At 54.4% G+C, this 19280-nt stretch overlaps 1 protein-coding gene and 1 long non-coding RNA gene across 3 annotated transcripts in view; both read right to left on the bottom strand.

Moving 5' to 3' along the window:
* The window catches only part of LOC135421112 (uncharacterized), a 141846-nt gene that overhangs the window by 63155 nt on the left and 59411 nt on the right, over positions 1 to 19280 (bottom strand). The window lies entirely within an intron of this gene.
* Positions 1 to 19280, bottom strand: part of FRMD5 (FERM domain containing 5) — a 73697-nt gene that overhangs the window by 53981 nt on the left and 436 nt on the right. The window lies entirely within an intron of this gene.

The following is a 19280-nucleotide window of genomic DNA, read 5'->3' as shown; positions in this document are numbered from 1 at the left end:
TGATTAATTCCTGGCTCGTTTGAAGGAGTCCACGCGCTCTAAAGACACATTCTGGAAAGCTGGAAAGCCCCTGTGGGTGAGGGTCATGGATCTGCCATCTGTTTGCACAGAAAAATGCCTCATTTTTAATTTGGACACACAGAACAACTAACTGAATTTTTATCCCCAAACCACCACCACAGAGCTGGGGGTTCACCCCGCCCCTGGCCCCCACCTTTGGCCTCTGGGAGCAGTTGTCACAGGAGCCTGTCACCACAATAAACTGGGTAATTTCTTCCAGGAACTTAGATCAGAAACAAAATATTTATCTCTGTCTTTAGACCCAGCTTGGTGCTGAGACAGACCAGCACCTCATGACCCAGAGGCATCCCAAAGCCAAGCAGGGAGTCTCCTCTGTTCCCTGTCCCAATGACTGGTGTGATAGCAGAGAAACTAGTCCAGCTCCACCACGGCACAAAAAAATCTCTTGTGAATCCTGGATCCAATTAAAATTATTTCAGGCTTAATGATTCGAGCTGCTGGTGGTGGTGGAGAGTTCCAAAGCTTACTGCTGTGTTAACTCCTCATTTTACACTGTCCCTCAGAAGGAAACCAGAAAGGGAGCATTCCCTGCTCCAAGGTGAGAGCTGGGCTCTCCCTTCCCTCTCCAGCAGATCCTCCTCCTCGCTGGCAGGCAGCGCCGAGGCCGTGCTGCTGCCGTTATCCCGGGAGCGTGTAACGCCGGGATATCATGTCTGGGATAACACTCGCTGTGTGCACAAGGCTCTGCGCCTCGAGTTTAATGGAGAAAAGGTTCTGCCTGTCTGTTCCACTTACTCACATCAGAGTGGGTTTCACGTGGGATTAGCGTGGCCCTGCTACAGGGAAGGGACGATTCGGGAAGAGAAATGGAAATACACCTGTGGGACGCTCACGGGCTTACAGAAGGAAATGCAAATTGCACTAATTTGTTGCACTAATTTGTGGCTGCCCCATCTCTGGAATGTCCAACACCAGGCTGGACAAGGCTTGGAGCAACCTGGGCTACTGGAAGGTGTCCCTGCCCATGGCAGGGGGTGGGACTGGAGGAGCTTCAGGGTCCCTCCCAACACAAACCATTCCATGACTCTATGATTAATTTAACCCAAAATAAGCATTCTGATTACATTTTCTATTTCTGACGTATTATTTGTGCTACAAGAACTGTGAAGGGGCTCAGACCAGTGTGATTTACACGCGCACACAGAGGGGATGGGGAAATAAAGGTAAGAAGGTTCCTCATCCCTGACCTCAGAGACAGCTGATGGATCTGCTCACACACCACGGGCCATCCCAGTCCTGTGGCAGCGCTTGGAAAACAGCCTTTGGTCCCACCAGCTCCTGGCTCCTCCTCAGTGCCCACCCTTTCTGAGCTCTCCATATCCATCCCTTCAGGAGCCCTTGGTGTCCATCCCTTTAGGAGCCTGCCACTGCCACAGAGCAGCTCATCCCATGTGCAGTCTGATCCACCTGGAGATGCTGCTGTGGGTGGCACCTTCCCTCCTTTGGCCTTGGACCTGAACCCAAGGGCAGTGCCAGGGACACCCCCCAGCTCTGCAGCCCCAGCACACACCACACAGACGGACTGGGTCGGGGGTTTTTTAAACTCCAATATTAGAAAATTCCCGGGAGCTGTAGTTCTTCACAAGGAGATGTTACTGCTGACAAAGCGGGAAAAAACTGCAACCACGGGCTGCTCTGTGTGATCCTCTGAAGGAGATGCACTGCAGCACGGATGCTCTTCCCACCCAAGGCAACTCTGCAGGATTTGGGCTTTAATAGCCCAAAAAGCCCTTCCTTTTAGGCCCTGCAAGGGGCTCTCAGCTCTCCTTGGAGCCTTCTCTTCTCCAGGTGAACACCCCCAGCTCCCTCAGCCTGGCTCGAGAGCAGAGGGGCTCCAGCCCTGGGAGCAGCTCCATGGCCTCCTCTGGACTTGCTCCAGAAGCTCCATGTCCTTCTGATGTTGGGGCCCCTTGGGGCTGGAGGCAGCTCTATAGATGGGGTCTCACCAGACATTTTTTTTAGATTTTCATATCTAAATCTGGGCAATTTCTACCCCTGCAGTGATGATCCCTCATGGTGATGCTGCTCTGGGGGGGGCAGACAGGCACCGTCTGTTCCCATCCCTGCTGTCCCCTCTATTCCACTTGTCCTGTCACTACATGCCCTTGTAAAAAGTAGATTCTCCCCCTCAGTTACACCTTGAAGACACGGATGCATTCCCAGCTGTTGCTTTTCCTGGAGAAGCAGGAAGGGCAGAGCAGAGACCAAGCTGAGCTGGCACAGGCTCAGCCCGCGTGACTCACGCGGGGCTGGTTACGTATCACACATCCCTGCCCTCTAAAACCCCCAAGGACTTCCCAAATTGTGTCAGGCCCCGATTAGCCAACGCAATCACATTTCACTTGGCTACACAGGGGGGTGCTGGGTGGAGATTTCATTCTCCAGCACAAGAACTGAGGTGGCACAGCACCAGCTAAACCAAGTTACAGAAGGAATCACTCCTCTGGGTTCAGTGCTTCAGCCAAAGTGGGTTCCTGATGGTTTGCCAAGGTCTGGGTTCCCTCATACCTGGAGAGAAGTGCTGGTTTGCTCAGCAGCTCCCAGGGGCTGAGAGGCCACATGAGCTCCAGGACACCAGTGCTGAGCCAGGATCCCAGCAAGGAACTGCTCTGATGCAGTGAGCTCCTGGGTCTGAGCCCCTTCCTGAGGGGAACAGGGATGTTTGCACCAGGGTGGAATCCTGGGCATGGTCTGAATATGCCATGGGCTGATGCAGCAACCCCTGGGTCCAAAACAGAATTTCTCCAGGATCCTGTCAAAGAATCACAGAATGGGTTGGGTTGGAAGGGACCTTTAAAGGTCGTCTAGTCTATTCTGCCACGGGCAGGGACACCTTCCACTAGCCCAGGTTGCTCCAAGCTCTGTCCAACCTGGCCTTGGACACTTCCAGGGATGAGGCAGCCACAGCTTCTCTGGGCAACCTGTGCCAGGGCCTCAACACACTCATAGTTACATTTGACACTCCTTTAGTTTAAAACCACCACCCCTCATCCTGTCACAACAGGCCCCTGTCCCCACGGTACAAACCAGTGTGCAGCAACCCCAGTGTGCAGCACTGGGCATCAGAGGTCCCTGGCAGTGCTGGGGCCATCCATCCCTCCATCCATCCATCCCTCCATCCATCCATCCCTCCATCCATCCCTCCTTCCATCCATCCCTCCATCCATCCCTCCCTCCATCCATCCGTCCCTCCATCCAGCCCCCGGTGCCTGCAGAGGCTGGAATGCAGAGCTTTCCCAGGCACAGCGCTGGGCTGTGGCCCTGCAGCGCCGCCAGCCCAGGCCTTACTCGCTCCATTAGGTCCCTCCAGCACACAAATAGATGGATAAATGGCAGAGGAGTGCAGTCCTGTCATTCTGAGCCACTCAGAAATTAAGGTGGCTGCAGGGTCAGTGTGGATCGCGTGTCTGGAATATGCAGAGGGAATGGAGAGGGAAAAACAAGCTCTGCCTGGCAGTTGGAACTGGGATCTCCCCTGGCAGTCCAGGCAGCACCTTTCTCTGTCAGCAGGGTGCTGTATCAGACCTGACACAGAAACAATCCCAAACCGCTCCCTATCTCCAGGATCCACTCTTCCCTGTCTACCACTCAGAGCTGCTGCAGTTCAGCCCAGGAAATAGAGGCTCTGGGCTGTTGGAGGTTGAATTCAAGCCTCTGACAATGCACATACCTCAGCCACCTTCAGAAACACCCCCAGATTTTAGCTGGGTACCAAAGCAGACCTTTCACTGTGCCCAGGGGCACCACTGCTCAGTCACGGACAAACCACATCCTTGGCAGCATCCCTTGGTGCCCACAGAGACTGCAAATGCCAACCAAAGGGAGCATCACCCTGAGGACCACAGCATCACCCCAAGGAGCAGGGCATCACTCTGAGGCCCACACAGAGGGGGCTGGTGCAGACCCCGAGGCACTGGTGAGCCTGGGGCACAGGGGAGCTCGAGGATCTGCCTTCCTGGGGAGCACCAGCAGCACAGCAGGGTTCAGGCACCAGCCCAGCTTTGGGGCAGAGCACCCACAGCTCCTGGACCTCCCTGGTCCCAGCAGTGCTCAGCACACCAAATCTTGGAGCAAAATGCCTGGGGCTCCGTGTCAGGCAACCCAGCAGAAAGGCACTTGAGATAAGGTGGGAAGGAAAAGAGGAATCACCTCTGGAGCAGCTCCTGGTTGTCATTTCCTGCTCTGGGCAGTGCAAGGCTCTGGGGCAGTGCCAACAGCCTGAGTGAGCTCTGGGGTGACGGGTGGTGGGCTCTGCTCTGCCCCACTGACAGCAGAGACACTCCTCCAGGGAGGCAGGAGGCCATTCCCCAACAGTTCCCCCAAATTCAGCCCCACACAGGGACACTGGGCCCTGTGGTATCACCATCACCCCTGGCCCAGAGCCCTTCCACACCTCAGCTACGGGCAGGTTGTGTTTTTGGGGTCTGGTCTAAACCAAAATGGTAATTAAGGAAGAAAACAGAACTGTCTGAACAGCTTTCCAGGGCCCTCTCCAACAGATATGTTCATTAGTATTAATTACAGGGAAATCCCACACCAGCCAAGCTGATGGAATACGGCATCAACCAATTAAAAGATAAAAATTTGATGTCCTGGCCTGTGACCCCACACTCAAAACATGCACAGCCACTGCCACATCCCCTGAACAGTGAGGACCACGAGCATCCCCCACTTACAGCTCTCTCATGCTGCTCCCCTGCTGCAGTTGTTATCTGCCAGCACCAGACCCCTCTGCTTTTATTACAGTGATGATATTTATATTGCACAGGAGAGGCTTTAATTGCATGAAGGCACTGTTTTGCTCACAACCAGAGACTCACACCCTGCTCAGTGGCTGCAGCAGCTTCAGGACAGCACCTCGAGCTCCCACTGCAGGTCTGGGTCCTGCCCTGCCAGCCCCAGGGCAGCAGAGCCCCCAGGCTGGGGTCAGGCTGGGTGACACCCACAGATGGAGACGGGCAAAGGCACCCCACCCTGTCCCAGGCTCCGGCCACAGGATTGCATTAAACCCTGCCTGTCACCACAGCCCTGCTCCTCAGTGTGTCTGTCTGTCCATCCCACAGCTCCCACCAGTGATGCTCTGCTCCTCAGTGTGTCTGTCTGTCCATCCCACAGCTCCCACCACCACAGCTCTGCTCCTCAGTGTGTCTGTCCGTCCATCCCACAGCTCCCACCACCATGGCTCTGCTCCTCAGTGTGTCTGTCCGTCCATCCCACAGCTCCCACCACTCTGCTGACCACAGCAGACCCACTGCAGAGGTGGGCTGGGCAGGGCTGGCTCCTGCCCCTCTGCAGGGATCACATAAGCCCAGCTTTGTCCTCAGAGCTGCACCACTGGCACCAGACAACCCACGCTCCATCCTCCTGCCCGACTCCATCCTCCCTGACAACCCCTTCCCAGGGAACACTGACTGCAGTGGGGCTGTTCACCCCGACCCCTGATACGGAATTTTATGTTAAGGAAGGTTCTGCAAAATCCTCCCCGAGGCCGATATCCCGGGATGGGCAATGCCACCGCTGGCACGAGCCCGGAGGTGAGCAGTGCAGGAGGTGCCCGTGGGACAGGGGAAATCCCCCTCCTGTTTAGATTCTCTGATGAATAACAGAGATCTGAACCCACAGCCACCCATGGGAGCAGGGGTGGTGTGGGTTAATACGAGCACCTCACTGGCTAAAGCCACGCTTGGAAAAAGCCGGAATGCTGCGGGAATGCTGCGGGAATGCTGCCCCCATAGAGCAGGAGTGATGGCTGGACAAGCTGCTCCCCTTGTCACACTGTGCACACCCAGGGGGGCTGCAGGACCCCAGGCTGGGGAGGCCACATCCCAGCGTGTGGGAAGGGAGCTGCAGGTACCTCAGTCTGGCTGTAATTGTGGAGATACATCGGAGATGGGGATAAAGGAAAGCCCCAGGATTGCACAGGCTGGGGAAAGGCATTGCAGGGAGAGATCAGCCCCTCTGCCACACAAAGGCAAATTGAGCCAGACAAAAATGCTCTCAGTGGTTTATATTCTTAAGATGGTATCGAATTCGTTACGAGGATGGAACAGCAGGAGATGTAATTTACCTATTTCATGCAAGCACTGGATACTCTGCAACACGGTAAATTGATTTACAGAGCTGGGAGGCAACGCAGGGCTCCAAGAGATTATTTATTGACCCGGGGAGAGCAAAGCCTCAGCAGGAAAAGCTGGGTCCGATCCCTACCTGCCCACCCTGGCAGCCCCCTGGCACCAGGAGCTGGCAGGGACAGAGGATGCCCAGGGCAGTGGTGGCTTTCAGGACAACCTCTGGGGGGGCAAAGCTTGACAGGGGGTGGCACGTTGCACTTTCTCAGTCTAGATCATAATTCCTGTTAAGATAACCCCCAGCTATGGAGCAGCACTTTAAAATATGGCTTTGAAGAAATTAAATAGATTAAAATATTCTTTTATTACAAATTGTTCCCTGTGAGGGTGGGGAGGCCCTGGCACAGGTTGCCCAGAGAAGCTGTGGACACTTCCCGGGATCCAGGGGCAGCCACAGCTTCTCTGGGCAACCTGTGCCAGGGCCTCCTCACCCTCACAGGGAAGAATTTCTTCCCACTATCCCATCTAACCCTGCCCTCTGGCAGTGGGAAGCCATTCTCTCTTGCCCTGTCCCTCCAGGCCCTGGTCCCAATCCCCTCTCCATCTCTCCTGTGGCCCCCTCACTCCCCTGCTGTGGGATGCTGCCCTTTAACAGGAGCACAGACCCGTTTCTTGCAAACCCTCCCTGTGCCAGCTGCACACACCCTGTCTCCAGCTCTTTCCCACCAAAGGTAATTACCTTAAGAGCTCATTACGACCACAGGATGTGTGACTGCTGCCTGGAAATCGGGCTCTATTTTTAGCACATCACAGTAAAAAGTGGCAGATTGACAAGAATTATCCCTCCAGCAGGAAGGCAACGGCCTTGTTCAAACTGACTCTTTTTTTTGGCTAGAAAAGAAGTTCCTGTCCCTTCCGAGCAGGTGGGGCTGGTGCCAGGTCCACCACTGCCAGTGGTCCTCCCGTGCATCCTGCCCCAGTTCCAGCTGGTGGACTGCCTGGACTGGGGGTCTCGGGGATCTACAGCTCTGCCTCTGGCTCCTCTGCCTTGTCTTCATGCGTGGAGAGGTCACAGTGACCCCGCCACGGTCCCAAAACCCTCCCTGCCCAGCCAGCACGCATAGGTATCCTGCATCCCAATATCCTGCATCCCAATATCCTGCATCACAATCCACCGGCTGCACGAGCCATCAGCCACCTCTGAGTGCTGTGCAAAGCCCCTCCTCACACTAAAGGGCTCTCTAGGAACAGAATTGATGGATCCTTCCTAAATCTCAGCTCCAAAACACCCCCAGGACCCACGGCCACCTGCAGCCACCCCAGAGCCGGGCAGACGCTCTCCAGTCTCTCCATAAGCACGAGCAGCGTAGGAGGATGTCAAATGTGCTTAAAATGTGTATGGATTGCAAGGCCATAAATATTTGAAGGGCTTGAGTGAATCTGCTCTAACGTTGTACCAAGCTCCACTGCCCCTCAGCCCTTCCCTGAGCCGGGGATGCCAAAGGCCAGAGCAGCATATCCCGTGCTCACTGACACTCCAAACAAAGACCAGGATAATTGCAGCACTTACACAACAATCGAGTGCATTCAGAAGAGTCCCTTCTGGCTTCTGTAGTTTATCAGAGGATGTTCCTTCCCCAGCACACCTATAAGAAACGTTCCAGAGCACTGCCCCTCCCCGTGCCCTGTGTGAGGGCTGTTTCATGCCAGGCTGCTCACTTGGAAGAGTGTGGCAGCCAAACAGCCCCGTATTTCCTTTGCCTGGACACTGAGAAAACAGCAGGAATGGGAATGCTCCTTCAGCAACACCGACACACCAGCACCACCAGCACGGTCTGGACCAGCCCCAGTCTGCCCAGGAAGCTGCTACAGATCATGGAATCATGGAATGGTTTGGGTTGGGAGGAACCTGAAATCTCATCCCATCCCACCCCTGCCATGGGCAGGGACACCTCCCACTGTCCCAGGGTGCTCCAAGCCCCGTCCAACCTGACCTTGGACACTTCCAGGGATGGGGCAGCCACAGCTTCTCTGGGATCCTGTGCCAGGGCCTCCCTACCCTTCCTTCCTACTATCCCATCTAACCCTGCCCTCTGGCAGTGGGAAGTCATTTCCCCTTGTCCTGTCAGTCCAGACTCTTGTCCAAAGTCCCTCTTAAGCTCTCTTGGAGCCCCTTTAAGCACTGGCAGGGGCTCTGAGGTCTCTCCCAGCCTGTCTCCGTTGCAGAGGAGCTCCAGCCTCCTTTAGACACATGGAGAAGGATCCAGCTTGTGTTACAATAACAAACGAAACAGGCAAAAGCAAACCTGACAGTACATAAATAAATAACCCCCTTGGTGCTTACTTTTGGAATAAATAAACACACAGCTCTAAACTGCCTCGGTGGCACTGACCTGGAGAGCCCTTGGAGGAGTCCCCAGAGCCCCATGGTTGGGACAAAGCTGGACCTGGACTGACACCAGAGGGTTATGGCTCCTTGTTATCACTTCCAGGGGCTGGATGTGAAGCTCCATCTGATGTCTCTGATGCAGCAGCAGGGCAGTGGGCACAAGGGCATCTGCTGGGTGGTGGCAGTGTCCCTTCCTGCCATCAGCCCTGTTCCTCTGTTCCCATGGCAATCCCAGCCCTTCCAGCTGCACCCACCATTGACTTTTCCTCTCTCTCCATAGAAATCCGTGGAACAAAGCGAGCTGAGCCAGGCAGGCAGTGTGCAGGGGTCAGCACACAGTCACTCCTTCCAGGATGATTTATGGCCCCAAGTCCCGAGCAGAAGCCAACGCTGGAGCCATCCCGGGTGGCTTTTTACTCTTATCCACATCTTGTGGAGACTGCACGGGGTGGAAAACAACACCCAGCTCAGCCCACCCTCCGTGTGTCCTGCAGGCACCACGACCCCGAGCCACTGCCCAGCCCCGGGTGTGCCTGCTGGAGGTGGCACTTCCCCACAGGGGTGAGGAACACGCAGGCAAACAAAGACAGGGAATGGGAAGTCTCGTGTTAAGAGGACTGGTTCAAAGAACAGCCCATCATTCCAGCTCAGGATCAGCTCCTCTGTGCCCGGGGAAGCTGCCCCTCTGTGGTGTCCCCCCAGCAGCCCCAGGACACGGGCAGGAGTGACAGGGCCCATCAGCACCAGCCCATGGGCACGGGGATTAACCGTGTCCCAAAACCACGGGATTAACCGTGTCCCAAAACCACGTGTCTCGGGAGGGGCAGGGCTGGGAATTACACACCGCCCACGGAACCTCCGAACCCAGTCAGCCGAAAACGCCTCAGCCATCGCTCCCCATTACACTCAGAGACATCCTGGAACAACATTCCCCGTGCTGATTACAAAGCCCTCTGGAAACAGGATCGCTCTCGCTCGCTGGCACTGGGAAAGCCTCAGCCCCATCGCTCTCCTCCCAGCCCGTTACTTGTGGATTTATTTAGTTCCAGAGGACTTTGCCCAGGGGCCCATGTGTTACTGCTGGCAGTGGGAAGCATCCCACAGGGCAGGGAAGAATCCCTGTCAGCATTATTTATGGCTCACTACATTGGATTAATTTGGTATTAGCACCTTATTCATGCCCAGAACAAGCCCTGGGTGTCAGGGTGAGGGACACAGTGCCCAGCGAGGACCAGAGCACCACGCAGGGGATGTGCAAGCTCCTGCTCCTGCCTGGAAGCACAGCAGGGCAGAGGCAGCTGCCAGCTCCCCTAACCCCCCAAATGGCTTTGTCCCAAAACTCAGATGAAGAAATCTGTCACCAAGCAGAAGTCACAGGCAGTTACAGCCCCATCAGTGGGCTCAAGGAGTCGCTCCCAAAAAGTGGTGACAGGCTGGGGAATCATTCCCTGCAGGTTTGGGGATTTATTTCAGCCTGCAAATGGGAATGATGCCAATCTGTGAACACTCAGGGAATAAATGCTGTGAGGGAGAAAGGAAGGACAGCACTGACAAGGGTCAGAAGGGGGCCAAGTCCAGGATGAGAAGATTCAGGATGAGAAGAAGAACCTTAATATTGAGGAAGAGCCCAGGAATGCTGAAATTTTGGTGGGACCTCCTCAGTCCAGGAGAGTTATCTTGGATGAGCTGAGGCTTGATTCAGATGCAGTCCCTGTGGCACAGGGGTCACAGAATCCCTGTACAGCTGGAGGATGGACTGGCACAGTGAGGGACACTCCCAATACCCATCACACCTCCACTGCCCTGTCCCTGCCCCACTGTCACTCCAACCCCAGCCCTCCCCTCTGCTCCTGTGTTTCTGTTGCCCTCACATCTCTTCTTTTCCAATGGCCCCAGGAGCTCCAGGTTTTCAGGTCCCAAAAACACTCTGTTCTCATTCCATATTTCCTTTGGAGAACCGTTCTTACTTGCAAGCCAGAAATATTAGTCAGCAAACTATATAGTGCAAGCCTAATGAGAACTAAATTGATTCATGAAAAATACCTGCTCAGCACGTTTATTATCTGTTTTTCAAACATAACTCTATTGGATTCCAGCTTTTTTCCTTGGTCCCAATATACTGTCCATTCCATGAGCTAAATGTATAAGGGGTTGTTGCAGTTCCTACAAACTGCCTGATCTATATATTCCTAAAGCCTCTCTCCAGCTCCAGAATGGCTGACTCAATTTTTGTCTTCTTTTATTAAAGAAGAAAACCCAGCTGGATGGCAGCTGGATGGACATTTCCCTCGGGATCCCATCCTGTGTGCCAGGGTAAAAGCCAACACGATCTGAAAAAGCCACTACAAACCCTCTGAAAAATAGAAGCCCCTCATCAATATGACAGATATGCCACTATAATTAAAGTCTTCAGTAACAGACATTATGCAGCCAAAATATTCTATTTCTGGCTGCAGCACTGATCACATCCTGACGTCCCATATTAATGAGCTGAGGCCTCACTGGCCATGGAAGCTGCTGTTAATTGTCATTCAAAAAAGCACCTTGTCTGTCTGGTGAGAGGCAGGTACCTGGCAGGGACTGAGCCCCTTGATTCACTCCTGCAGCATCCCGAGCCATCCACAGGCTTTATCCCTGCTCAGCAGTCCAGGGCTGGTGTTCTTTACTGCCAGATTGGAAAGATTAAAATACATGTGAACCTTGAATTTCCAATGAGCTGCTCAGTGCAGAGAACTGGCTCTCCCAGGGAAGGAAGATGGGACTCAGCGTTCACTCGGCTCCCGCAGGACCGCAACTGTCCGGAGGCTCCCGGCCCAAACAGCCACAGAAAGTCTGTTCATATTGTTGGGAAAAATCAGAGCCAGCCCATGGCTCCGAGCCCTGCAGTGCCCATGCCTCTCCAGGAGGGAATTCCCAGCCTTTCCATTTCCCCAGCACAAAGTACATCCTACAGAACCAGGCAGGTTTTCAGTCTGTTCCCTCATCCACAGAGGAGCAGTTTCCGCTTGCATCAACCTTCCCGGCCAGAGACTGGACAATTTGGGAAAATAAACACCCCCTGGTTTCCATAAAGAGAACTGGGATCATCACTAGTGGAAGCACAAAGTTGATCCTGTGGCCTGAAGCACAGCTCTGCCCTCCCCAGTGGTTACATAAAGGCAGCCCCGCCGTGGTGGGAGCGCGGCTCTGACGGGATCTGCAGCGACAGCCGCTGACTTCGCTGAGGAAAATCAGATTTTCCTGGATTTTACCCCCGTGGCCCTCACACTTAACAAGCCAGAGGAAACACGACAGCATCTTGCATTCTGTGTGTGCAGAATTAACTGAATTCCTCACGAAACTTCAGCTGCCAAGTCACTCCCACAGACGGAGACAACGGCACCGGTGAAGGGGATGTGCTCGGACAGGAATGGCCAAAGTGTAATCAAGGGCAGAGCAGGGCCTGCAGCTTTAAAACAATAACACAGGAGGAACAAAGCACCCAGCTGCTCCCTGGGATCCCACTGGATCACCCTCTGCAGTTAGAGAAATCCTGGTTTTGCTTAGAAAAAAGAAGAGCTTTTCTCTGCCAGCACCTGAAGCACATTGACACACCTGCCCCCTGCCCTGGCCCTTCCTGGAAAAACCTCAGACTCTCAGAAGCAGGCATTTTTTGAAAATAGAATTATCGAATCTCAGCATGGTTTGGGTTGGAAGGGATCTTAAAGCACATCCAGTCCAATCCCCTGCCATGGGCAGGGGCACCTTCCACTAGCCCAGGCTGCTCCAAGCCCCGTCCAACCTGGCCTTGGGCACTCACAGGGATGGGGCAGCCACAGCTTCACTGGGCAACCTGTGGCCTCACCACCCTCACAGCCAAGGATTTCTTCCCAATATCCCATCTAACCCTGCCCTCTGGAAGGAAACACACTTCCAAAGGCTTTCTTTTCTGGAGAGGAAGGAGCTGATCTCCAAAGAGCCAGTGCGTCTCCTGCCAGTGCCCCTCACTGTGCTTTTGCACCAGCACCTCTGGCACCCCGACACAAACCACACAGGCAAACACCCTGCTGGGGCCACACGTTTTATGGCATTTCATTTCATTCTAGTTTTTTATTTTTATTCTCTAGAAGCATCAGTGTTTCATACGCTGCCAGGAGCACAGCTCAGAGAGCTGGCGGTGACACGCAGCACTGGGGACCTTCTCTCTGCCATTCCAACCGCTCATCCCAGCACAACAACAAAAAGCTTTCATGTCTGTGAGTCCCACTGAACATGTTCCCACACGGAGCCAGCTCGCGTGCCCTGCCCTGCTGCCCTTCACGCTCCTCTTCCTCACCAAGCAAAAAAGCTCTGGCAGCCACGGGGCTCCTGCTGCTCCATCCTCCCAGCAGCTCCCCAGGCACAGAACCTGTCCTGGTTAAGGTGGAGTTGTGCTTATGTGGCAGCTCCAAAAATGTTTCAAGTGTGGATTCCTTCCTGTGGGGACAGAGGACGGAGGGTTTGCCTTTCTCCTGGGCTCAGACAGCAGCTGGCAGAGCTCTGCTGGCATTGGCTGGGGCACGAGGAAAACATCTCTTGGCATGGTGAGGGTGCCACAAAAAATTTGAGTAGATTTTAGAGAGTAATGAAGTCACACAGTGACTTTAATGCCGGGAGAGATACAAGGGGAAAATCCAAAATTTGGATATAGTTTCCTGAGTTCTGAACCTTCTAATAGGTTGGGAGGAACAACCAAAAACAAGCAAATGCAAATCCTGCCAGAGGAGGGGATTTAGCCCCATCCTTTGAGCAACCTGGTCAACTAGAAGGTGTCCCTGCCCATGGCAGGGGGTGGAACAAGATGAGCTTTAAGGTCCTTCCAACCCAAACCATTCCATGATTCTATGATTTAATGATCCTTTCCAATCACCCCCCTAGCCCTGGCATGACATACTCCAGCCCATGTTCACACACACGTTACCCACAGTGTCACTGCACCCATCAGAACCTGCTCCCATCCCCTTTGTGCCTTGAGAGCCACAGTCTGTGCAGACACTCGCTATGGACACGTCGGCCTCGCAGCAATTCCAGATAATCAATAGGAAATTGTTCCCTCACCGCTGGGATAATTTACCCTGGAAACATTTCAAAGAAAGGAATTTTACCTGAAACCTTCTTATTTGCAGAAGCAACTCCAAAGCTTGCTGTAAGCAAACAATAATTGGGTTTTCTGACCACAAACAAGTGGCCGATGGCAAAGGCAGCGTTCAGAGCTCTGCCACAGCCCAGGGCCTGACCCCTGTTCTCAACGGGCCAAATAACCACAGCACTTCTCCCGTGGCAAACCCTGCTTGTTCCCAGCCTTCCCCAGCAACACATGTCCTTTCTCACAGGTGACAGCAGTGCCACTCTGTCCCAACCCACGCTCAGGAACCCTTGGCACACAGTAGGGAGATGTTGTGGCAGGACAAGGGGAAAAGGTTTGAAACTGGAGGAAGGTCAGTTTAGATCAGATATAAGGAAGTTTTTTACTATAAGGTGGTAAAACACTGGCACAGGTTACCCTGAAGACCTACAGCTGCCCCTGGATCCCTGGAAGTGTCCAAGGCCAGGTTGGATGGGGCTTGGAGCAACCTGGCAGAGCAGGAGGTGTCCCTGCCCAGGGCAGGGGGTGGGACTGGATGTGCTTTGAGGTCCCTTCCAACCCAAACCATTCCATGATTCTACGATGCCACACAGCCCAGAGAGGACACCCACTCCTGCCCAAGCTGTGTAGGAGCTTCCACAGGCTGAGGGCATCTCCAGCAGGACCCTGCCCACCACCACTGATGGCACCTCAGGGAGGGTCTTGCTCCCCACACAGCCCTTGCCCACTTCATACACGGCTCCCAGGAGAAGCCAGCTGTGAGGTTTCAGTGACAAAACTGATGTGCCAGGTCAGAGAGGGATCACGGGGGCTTTTGGTGCCCCTGGTCCTGTATGGGGCAAACTGAAGCATCCTGTGAGTCCTGGCATTGCCAGCACGTGCCCACTGATGTCATCCCCATGCCCATGATCCCTCGGGGCTCCCAGAGAGTGACTCAAAAATTAAAAATAAGTGGGCTGCTCACGGCACTTTCAGTATTCCCCAGACACCTCTAAAAAAGCCTCATGCTGTGCATTACCTAATTCTTACATGACAGAAGCAGCAAATTCCTTCTTTCATGGTGCTGTTGTACATGTCTGTCTACAACGGCATCACTGTGTGTGTGTGCACTGCCGTGTGGATATCTCTGTCTGTATCTGTCTCTATAGTTGTATCTATATTTGTCTTCAGCATCTTCCACAGGAAACTGATAAGCAAAGTAGTTCTGTCAGGAAATTGGCTCCTGAGGGGGGAATAGCCGGCGGGTTCACAGCAGGTAATGCTGTAAAACAGGTATGAAAAGTGAACAGAAAACAGACATTTTGGCTGGTGAAGAAAGAGCAGCACTAGAAGTATTTTCCACAGGTTTCCAAAACAACTTAGGGTTTTGCCTCCCATTGAAATGTGACTGATTATAGCCCCAGTTTTCAGTGGATGTTTTCCTTAGCTGCCTTCTCTATCCTTTGCATTTAAAATTATATACGTAGACATAAATTTAGGAGGAAAAGAAGATTAAGTGCTCTGCTTTGGCTGCTATTTTGCCTTCAAACTTATTGTGCATTTCAGGCAGTTTCTGTCCAAGCCCACCAACCGCGCATACGGAAATGCTGGAGCCGGGAGCACAGGAGCTGCCCTGCCAGCACAGCTCACGGAGACACAGCTGAGCCAGAGCGATGGCTTTCTGCTGCAAAGACATGTCCAAAGCTATAAATAAACCCACAACTTTCAATAGTGGACAGCAAAGCTGCGGTAACGCCATCAGCACCCCTGGGACCCGCGGGCTGGGAGGGGGTGACCCTGCACCCACTGCAGCCCCAGAGCCTCGTGAGGGGGTGACCCTGCACCCACTGCAGCCCCAGAGCCTCATGAGGGGGTGACCCTGCACCCACTGCAGCCCCAGAGCCTCATGAGGGGCTCTCCCCACTGCCAGGGTGTGCTGGTGCTGCCCTGCTCTGCCAGACTCTCCCAGTGCCAGCCCACAAGAGCAGGGGATGGTCAGAGCGCCCAGTCCTCAGGCAGACCCACAGCTGGGACCCACAGCCCAACACCCCATTTCTGACAACAGGTCTGGCCCCGGTCCCTGTCCCCGCAGCCGGGCTCCGGCCCTGGAGAGAAGGGGAGGCTCTGGGACAGACAGCCAGCACAGACAGACAGCACAGCTCAGCACGGAGCCGCTGGTTTGTGGCGCTGTGGGGAGCAGGGAGCTCACAGCACACATCACCTGTGTTGGGCTGCAGAGCCCTGCAGAAGCAGCGGTCTCCTAACCTACTTCCCGGGAAAAGCAATTGCAAACTCTCAGAAGATAAAAAGATAATGAACAAATAACCTTCACCGGAGCCAGTGCCGCAAACCCCCAGGTTCCCCTTCGTGCTGCTGCCTGATATTAATGATCCTGTCAGGGCTCCTGAAGAACTTTGTGCTCCATGTGGGAAACAGGGGGTTTGTCTCAGAGCGCAGCCAGGAGCTCGTTTTCATTTCTTCTCAATCTCACACAAGAAAGTTCTTACATTCTGCATCTAAGAAACCGTACCTTTATTTTCTCACATCTCCAGGTTCCTGTAGCACTACTGGGGTTTGAAACAAAACGCCACTGTCTTTTCAGGAAAATGTTTGATGCGTCGAGCAGTGGCAAATCATTAATTATTTTGAGCCTCTTATGCCACCACTGACACCACAGTGAAGAATTTAAAACATTTCCTCAGACAAGCAGCTCACTCACAGCAAACCACAGCACAAGGGCATGGCTTGGGGTTTCAGAGCCTGTTTTGTCTGACGGTGCTGTGAGGAGCCTCTCCAGCGAACTGCTCCACGTTCCTCTTGGACACACAGAGCATGAGGGGGGAAACATAAATTAAATATACAGCCAGGCCAGCCCCTCACCATGGAGATGTGCAAAACCCCTTCAGGAATGGCTGCCCCTCTTCAGCCCCACTGCTCCCTGGGGACACGTCTCGGGGCAGTGCCACCCACCAGTGGGGTCCCCAGCAGTCGGCACAGCACCAAGGGACAGAGCAGAAGTGGGCACTGCTGCTTCTCTCACCTGATGGACCCCACACTGCAAACCACCACCTTTACTGCCTTAAAAGGTGCCTCCATGGCCTGTAATACTGTTAAACATCAGCTTTTCCCAGTCAAGTAAGCCCAACATCTTCATGTTCAGGCAGCTGCTGCAAGTCCCCGAGTCCCAGCAAGTGGCTGCGACCCACAGCCCTGCTCACTCGCAGGCATGGACTGACCCCAGGATCCAGTGGGCACAGATACTGGAACAGCATCATCCCCAAACCAGCAAACTGCTGGAATGCACAAGAAAACCCCAACAACAAAACCGTTCATGGAGCAGCCGACTCAGCTGCCCTGACCCACTGCACCTCATCCCTCTGCCCAGCAGATCCATCCCCCAAACAGCATCTGGGGGAAGCCAGGGATGGGCCCTCCAGCCTCCTCCACCTGCTTGGATGGGCTGTTTGGGAGTGAAAATTAGGGAAAAAAGAGGAAGGATTCATCCCAGCTCAGACAACGAACTGCTGGTTCAACATGGGAATATTAGCTAAGTAAACCCTGGCTAATCAAATGAAAAAGGCTTTACATAGAAGCAGAATGCTCAGGTATTAACCAGCAGCACCAAACCCCTACTCACACACCTTCAGCAAGCGCAGCCAGAGGTTAATGTTGTGACAGGTTTAACCAGTGCCATTATCCAAAATGTAAATAAACCCTCTCAAAATCAGCTCTGCCTCTGAGTGCTGCTTCCTTCTGCCCAGCCTTGAAGCCAAACGACACGTCAGAAGGGCCACGCTTCAGGGAGGGTACAAAGCCCATCCACATGCCCCCGCTGCCAGGGCGAGTGGCACGAACACCCGGGCACAGCAGCAAAACCCCACGGCCCAAAGTTCCCGGCGGCAGCTCCGCTCCCAGCCGTGCGCCGGCAGCCACAGCACTGCGTGTGGACACCACGGCTCGTGCCTCGGCCGGTTCCTCCAGATTTCAGCAAAAATAGAAAGACATAAATTAGATGCGAGAGGCGCAGAACCAGCCCGGGTGAGGAGACACCGTGGATCTCGGCAAGACGCGAAATCTCTGCGCTCGTGAAGGAATGACCTTCAAAACTCATTCAGCGCTCGCAGCCTGCGCGGTGACGGCTCCCTCACTTGTGAGACATTACACATTCCTGCTATGTTCTCCCTAATTTCGCATGGACTATAAATACTTGGCTTATAAGGCAGCGTGAAAGCAAGAGAGAACAAATACTTAAGCGGGGTAACCTTGCTTGTGAGGGTAGCGGGAGCAAATTCTGCATCCCTCAGGTCATGCATGCTAAATACCAGGATTCCCTGTTTACTATGCTACCCATAAAATATCAACTGGAATATGGGATCAAGTAGTATTTTCTCTTTTAAAAAAAAACAAACATGCCAAATGACGACACCTTGTTAAATTATCTTAAGGGCAGAAAATCCAGATTTTTCTGAACTGTTCTGCCCACACTTTCTCTCCCAAACTAGTTTTCCATTTAATTTGTATTAAAAACAGCCTCTGAGAGACGAATTAATTTGGCTTATGCAAAACAAACTGGGCTGCCGTTAGAGCTGTTTACTGGGTCACACTTTACAACCCTGGTGGGGGAGGTGAGGGGGGACCGGCAGCATTTCCACCGTTCTTCAGTGGTATTTGCACAAACCATCCTATTTATCGATTTTAGACTCTTTAAGCCAAAATGACGGTGCCTTCCATAGCCTGCAGCACCCTCGGCAACCGTTCTTTGGCATTATCACCTAAAGCACGCTAAATGGAAGGATGTTCCCCCCTCCCTGGCATCACAAGACAGGAGGAGCTGGGGGCCCCCCAAGCTGGGCGGTGGGAGCTGTTGCTACTGACGTGTTGAGTCACCTTTACTCAAAACTCTGCCCCGAATTTTCCATCGCCCCCGGGCTGGGCTGAGGCCAGCCGCCTCCAGCGCAACCCCTGCGCGTGCGGCTCCGCACAGCTCGTCGTGAGCTCCCTTGCAGGGATGATGCTGATCGTAGGAATGGAGCACAGGAGCAGCCAGAACCAGGGATGCTCGTCTCAAGCCCCGGTCACGCGGTCTCGGTACCGGACTAGTTCCAGCGGAGCCGGGGAGCGCCTTTCCCTAGTTTTCAGCAATACGACATCCCACGACATCTGCGCGCTGAGCGATGCCCCGCGCAGCCCCGGCAGCGAGGGGACACCGGGAGGGGAGCGACGGCCCCGACCCCGCGTCCTGGTCCTGCTCGCGGTCCCTCCCGGCACGGGGGCGCGGCGGATGCCCCGTGCCCGCCGCTCCGGACGATTACAAAACCCGAGCGCACGTCAGGGCAGAGCCGGCCGCTCACGAGGGAGGCACAGCAGGCACCGGGCTGCGGCGGGGCCGGGAGGGTCGGTGCCTGCCCCGCAGCATGCCCTGTCCATCCCCGCCCCGCAGCATCCCCCGTACTTCACTTCGCACCCACGTCCTCCCCGCGCTGCGCGCAGCCCCCGCGCCCGCCGCGGAGGGTTCGCACCGGCGGCTCCGCGGGGCACGGCCGCGGCTCCCCCGGCCCCGGGACGGCCGTGCCGGCTGCTCCCGCCCCGCTCCGGCTCCGGGAGCCGCGGGCAGCACCGCGCCGGGGGCAGGCGGGCGGCTCTCCGCGCCATCCCCGCA

This window comes from Pseudopipra pipra, chromosome 12 (genome assembly GCF_036250125.1).
Source record: "Pseudopipra pipra isolate bDixPip1 chromosome 12, bDixPip1.hap1, whole genome shotgun sequence".
Classification (NCBI taxonomy): Eukaryota; Metazoa; Chordata; class Aves; order Passeriformes; family Pipridae; genus Pseudopipra; species Pseudopipra pipra.
This window is presented reverse-complemented; position numbering and strand designations above follow the sequence as displayed.